Source organism: Triticum dicoccoides, chromosome 6A (assembly GCF_002162155.2).
Source record: "Triticum dicoccoides isolate Atlit2015 ecotype Zavitan chromosome 6A, WEW_v2.0, whole genome shotgun sequence".
Classification (NCBI taxonomy): domain Eukaryota; kingdom Viridiplantae; phylum Streptophyta; class Magnoliopsida; order Poales; family Poaceae; genus Triticum; species Triticum dicoccoides.
This window is the reverse complement of record NC_041390.1, coordinates 247,948,131-247,953,777: the sequence shown is the minus strand read 5'-3', so window position 1 is coordinate 247,953,777 and position 5,647 is coordinate 247,948,131.

The following is a 5,647-nucleotide window of genomic DNA, read 5'->3' as shown; positions in this document are numbered from 1 at the left end:
TTTTTGCCGTGACCCTCTCTAATCTTTTGCACATGCTATGCGGGTGAAATGACGATACCATGACAAGTTTCAACATTTTCAGGATTCATTTTGTAGTGATTTTCAATTTCACGGTCATTTAGCTCTCTAAACAATTAGGTAAATGACCGAAAAACAACAAATGATGTCAGAACATGTTGGAAATTGATGACGTCTCTTTGAATGCTGCATACTGAACACAAAAGAAGTCCGGAGTTCAAATAAATTATTAAAAATAAAAAAGAGGTGCAATGGTGGTTAATTTGCTTCAAGCCTTTCTTAATAGTGTAGACTGCACTGCACATTGCTCAGTGCAATCTATGCTATTCCGAAAGGCTTGAAGCTAATCAACATGCAGGTGAGCATTGCGCCTCTTCGTCATTATCTGTGCACTCACGGCTTATAAACCGCTCATACTGCCTCTCTCTTGGCGAGGTGGGACTAAAAATCAGCTTACTAAGAAACTCTAGTACTGGTTCATGGCATGAACCGGTACTGAAGGTCTTCGTGGGGGGCCCAGCCTGACCATAGCGTGACACAGCCTCATTAGTACCGGTTCTTGGCGTGAACTGGTACTAAAGGTTGCCCACAAACCAGTACTAATGATGCCCGCCCGCCTAGCCGTTGGAACCGGCACTAATGGTCACATTAGTGCCGGCTCAAATTCAAACCGGCACTAATGTGCTTCACATTTGACCCTTTTTCTACTAGTGAGGTAAGTATTAGAGACTTTTCATTCCAACGTATAAGCATTTAATATCATTGTTTCATGCTCACATGTCATGCTTCCATTATTTAGATTATTCCTCCTTGGTGTTTTGGAAAGGATGATGATGGGCGAGTTTGGTGGATAGGTGGATCGGCGAGGATGCGGAGTTTGGTGCCAAGAGCAGCAAGGCCCGGGCTAACCGTGGAAAAGACGGGACGCACGGCCAAGGAAACAGGAACCACTGGGGCTTCAAGGCCATGAAGGTATATCTATATGCATTTTTGTTCTTATTTTTACCGTCATGTTCTTATGTATGGCTAACTTCTGTTTGACGTTGCAGGAGGACAAGTTGAAGAGGCCGCTCTCATACATTGAGTCGTGGAAGCTGGCCCGCAAGCGGAGTGATCGCAAGGCCGGCGAGAGCCAGTACTACAGCAAGACCGAGGAGCACCTCGAGTCTTACAAGGAGCAGTTTGAGAAATTGCATCCAGATGCTCCCGACCCATCCAGTCTCAGATCGACGACACGGCGGTGGTGGCCATCCAGCCGAAGTTACATGGTCGCTACACGTGTATCGATTCCTTGATCACTCATTCTGTCTCCTACACACGGCTTCGGGCTACCAATCCGAGCCCGTGAGAGAGTACGGGGCGTTCACAACCTCTCATAGCCTGCCAGCATGCTATAAGTATTCCCCCCTTATCTTCTTTCTTTTTCACTTTCTCCCTTTATTTTCAGCATTGCCCACTTACAAACAACCTAAATTTTGTAGGCATATAAGGACTTTGTCGAGCACTGGAATCTCAAGGTGCGGGAGTACTTGAAACGAGTAAAGGTAAACGATGAGTACAACCGTCAGTTGATGATGGTTAGTTTTGCCCACTTAGAACCAAGCTAAATTTTGCACTTTTATTTCTTCTTACCTTCGTGTTTGCTTGGTTAATTAACATACAGGCTATGTTGTCGTCTTGGAGTAACCGTGCGGAGCCACCATCAGTCGGACCCGCACCACCACTTCCTGGAGATCCCCCACACGTTCCCACTTCGATAAATGGGTGGCACTAGGCAGTCCGGCTCCGGTTAGTACATTTGCCTAACTATTGACAAACTAGTTCTCGATCATTCAACACTATCATATCATATTTACCCTTACAATCTCTTCTCAAACATGTAGGGGACCGGTAGCTCGACTCCTGGTTCAGAGAGCCTAGTCACACCGATCTTGCAAGGTGGTCTTGGCGGTGGCGGTCATGGCGGTGGCTTTCTTGAGTTATGTGTTTCGATGATGATGATGTTGAGAATCTTTAGATGATGAACTTTAGTATCTTTAGATGATGAACTTTAGTATCTTTAAATGATGAACTTGAGTATCTCTATGATGATGATGATGATCATGAGTATCTCTATGATGATGATGATGATCATGAGTATCTCTATGATGATGATCTATAGATCTGTCTTATTTCTGTGTGTATGTGGATATTGTCATATTTTCTCGTTTTAAATGTTGTCAAATTGAATTGAAAAGGAGAAAGCAGAGAAAATATAAAAAAAGAACAGATATATGTCGACGGATTTGCCGTCGGCATAGATATGCCCAGGAGCTACCAGAGGCTGCCACGTGGCGCGGGTATGCCGACGGAGCTGTCGGCATATTTCTGCTGCCAGGAGCGCCCAGCGGCTGCCACGTGGCGAGGATATGCCGACGGCTTTGCCGTCGGCATACCCGCGCCACGTGGCAGCCTCTAGTTCGCCAGCGTGTTTGACGGCGCCGTCGGTTGCCGTCAGGTGAGAATCATTGCCAACAGGTTTTCTATGCCGACGGTCTGACACAACTACGCTGACGTGATCTACGCCAACGAAGATATGCCGACGGTGGCCGTCGGCATAGACCTAAGCCGATGGCAAGAGGCCTATGCCGACGACCTGTGGCTGTCGGCTTAGAGGGGCAGTCTGATAGTGTCGGGAGAAAAGATGGAGGGGTTCAAGGCCGTAATGGGGGAGTACCTTGAGGAAGAACTCCGATGGGGGAAGTTGATGCCTCGGTCGATGTGCGCCCCCATCACCGGTGCCTAATAGCATCTCCTACAGTGACTGTAAAAACGTGTGTGGTAAAAGTGAGTTTTAGATGCGCGAGGCGGTTTCGCGCGGTTCAGCGGATGCAGGAAACTCAGGCGCGCGGGAAAGGATCATGCGCGCGGGAAAAAGTGGTCTGGCGCGCGCTAGTTTTGGCATGCGGTGTCCGGCGTGCATTATAAAAATTCAATGCCTCCACACGTCCTCCCACCGCTCTGTACCTCGCTGCCGCTCTCTCTCCGCTCTCTCGTCTTGCCGTCGTCGTGCCGTAGGGGAGCTTCGGGCTAGCGCGGCGTCCGCGCGCACCCCTCCCGCGCCTTCTCTGCCTAGATCGGGTCCGGCGAGATGCGTCTAGGCCTCGGCACTTTCGACACCGCCCACGAGGCCGCCCGCGCGTACGACGCAGCGGCGTGGCGCCTCCGGCGGCCTCATCGGGAGAAAAATTTCCCCGACGTGCCGACGCGGGAGCGGGCGCAGGAACTCGTGCCTCCCCCGCAACTTGTCATCGACGAGGATCGTCGCAACAACCGGAGGTGGTAGCGCCGTCTCGGCAGCGCCGAGATGGACGAGGAAGCCATGGCGTTGTGGCGCTAACGCTTCCCGCATGACATCATCAACAAGCGCGAGTTCTACGCGCAAAGAAGGGAGGAGAGGAGGACGGAGCGAGCCGCCTATCGCGAGGACAAGCGTACGCGGAAAGCGGCCGCTCAATTCAACATCGACCTAGGAGCATCATCGACCTGGGACTCCGACGACGATCGGTATATTGACATTTGCATTGAGACGTGGGAGGAGGACATCATTGAGTCGGAGTCGGAGTTGGATGAGGAGGACGACAAGGAGTAGCTGAACTATCTTTTTTTATCAATCTATGCTAAACTGTCTATGCTATGAACTATCTATTTATCATTTTTATTTATCTATCTATGCCTAAGTATCGAGTCGGAGTCAAATGTGTATCGAGTCGGAGTAGAAGAAGAAGACGACAAGTAGTGAAAAATATAACGGTCTCCCGGAGCGACACGCATGCAATTTTTTGCAGCGGCCGTTGAAGCCAGCGCTCCGCAGTGCGCTAAAACTGACGATTTCGATACTGTACATACTTTTTTAGCGCGCGGCACATTGCAGGTGTGTTGAAGATACTCTAACATAAATAACTCTCATTTCGAGATGATGCCTATCATCAATTTCTTCATGTTTCTTATCTAGTGCGAACCTAATAGCATCTCCAGCCATTTGCCCCCCAAGAGGCGTTCAAAATCGCCGCTTGGGGGCGAGCCGGCGCTGAATTCGGCTCGGGTGCGAGTGCGTTCCCAGCCGCCGTCCCCAGTTTCGACGCTTTCAGCCCATTTTCGGCGCTGGATTGGCCCATTTTTCGGCGCAAAACGGCCCACGCTCGTCGTGTTTCGGTGCCCATTCAAATAAAATCATCATAGAAGGAATCTAGGCGCGCAAATAAAATCATCATAGAAAATCAAATAGTTCACCACATAGTTCTACAAATGATATAGTTCAAAGAAATGATAAACACTTATATTTCATTGCACGTCGAGCTAGGCGTTGCCTTTGAGCCTCCATAGATGCTCCACGAGATCCTGCTGCAGCTGATGATGCACCTGTGGGTCTCGGATCTCCCAACGCATGTTGAGGAAGGTCGTCCATGTTGCAGGGAGCTGGTGATTCACTTCGGCAAGAGGACCCTGCCTGTAATATGGTTCAGTGTCAAACACTGGCTCTTCCTGCTCTCTCTCAATGATCATGTTGTGCAAAATGACACAAAAAGTCATAATCTCCCACATTTGATCTTTCGACCAAGTCTTAGCGGGGTACCAGGCAACAGCAAATTGAGATTGGAGCACACCAAATGCTCGCTCAACATCCTTCCTGCAAGCCTCCTGAACCTTCAAAAAGTGGGAGTTCTTGCCTCATGGCACATGGCTTGAGATAGTCTTCACAAATGTTGACCATCTCGGATAGATGCCATCTACTAGGTAGTACCCAGGGCCGGTCCTGAGATTTTAGGGGCCCGGGGCGAAACCAAAAGTCGGGGCCCCTTACATAAACATTATAGGAATATATATATATATATATATATATATATATATATATATATATATATATATATATATATATATATATATCATCGCTTAAATGCCCCCAAAAGCGACAATCTTATCAAATAGTAATGTATACATATTACCTTTCAACCATTTCTAATAATCATTCATAAAATTCACTTATGATGGGGTCCATAGATCCTTCTTATAGTTCTTATTTCTTTTTTTCTCTTCTCACCGAATCCATATATTCTAGTCGACATAATAATACGCACTTCTAAAAACCAAAAATTAAATTACGCCAAAGCTTGAACACTGCAAGCTATGTATCATGCATGTGAATATAAATAAATTACTCAATTAGCAATATAGGCATAGGAAGTAGATAGTCTGATGTTATCTAGGATTGATTGGATCAGCGTTGATCACCTGATCAGGCAATTGCGATGATGTGATTTAGACTGACGTGAGATTGGAGGCGCTTGACAATTTGCATCAATATGTGTGCGTCCATCACGTGGAGACCGGAGAGCGGCGTAGTTCGTCGGGGCGCAGCTTGTGACCTGCGTCTGCAACGTCAGATGTCCGGCTGCCACAATGGCCGTCGTCAGATAGACATCACATTTGAAATCCGGCATCAACGTTGCTCCCCCATCCATCCCCACCGCCGGCTTGCCGCGAGAGGAAGGGAAACAAGGAACGACGGTTGCCTCCGGTTTGTTCGGTTCGGCCATGAGGATGCGAGATCGAGGAATAGATTTTTTTTGGAATAGATCAAGGAATAGAT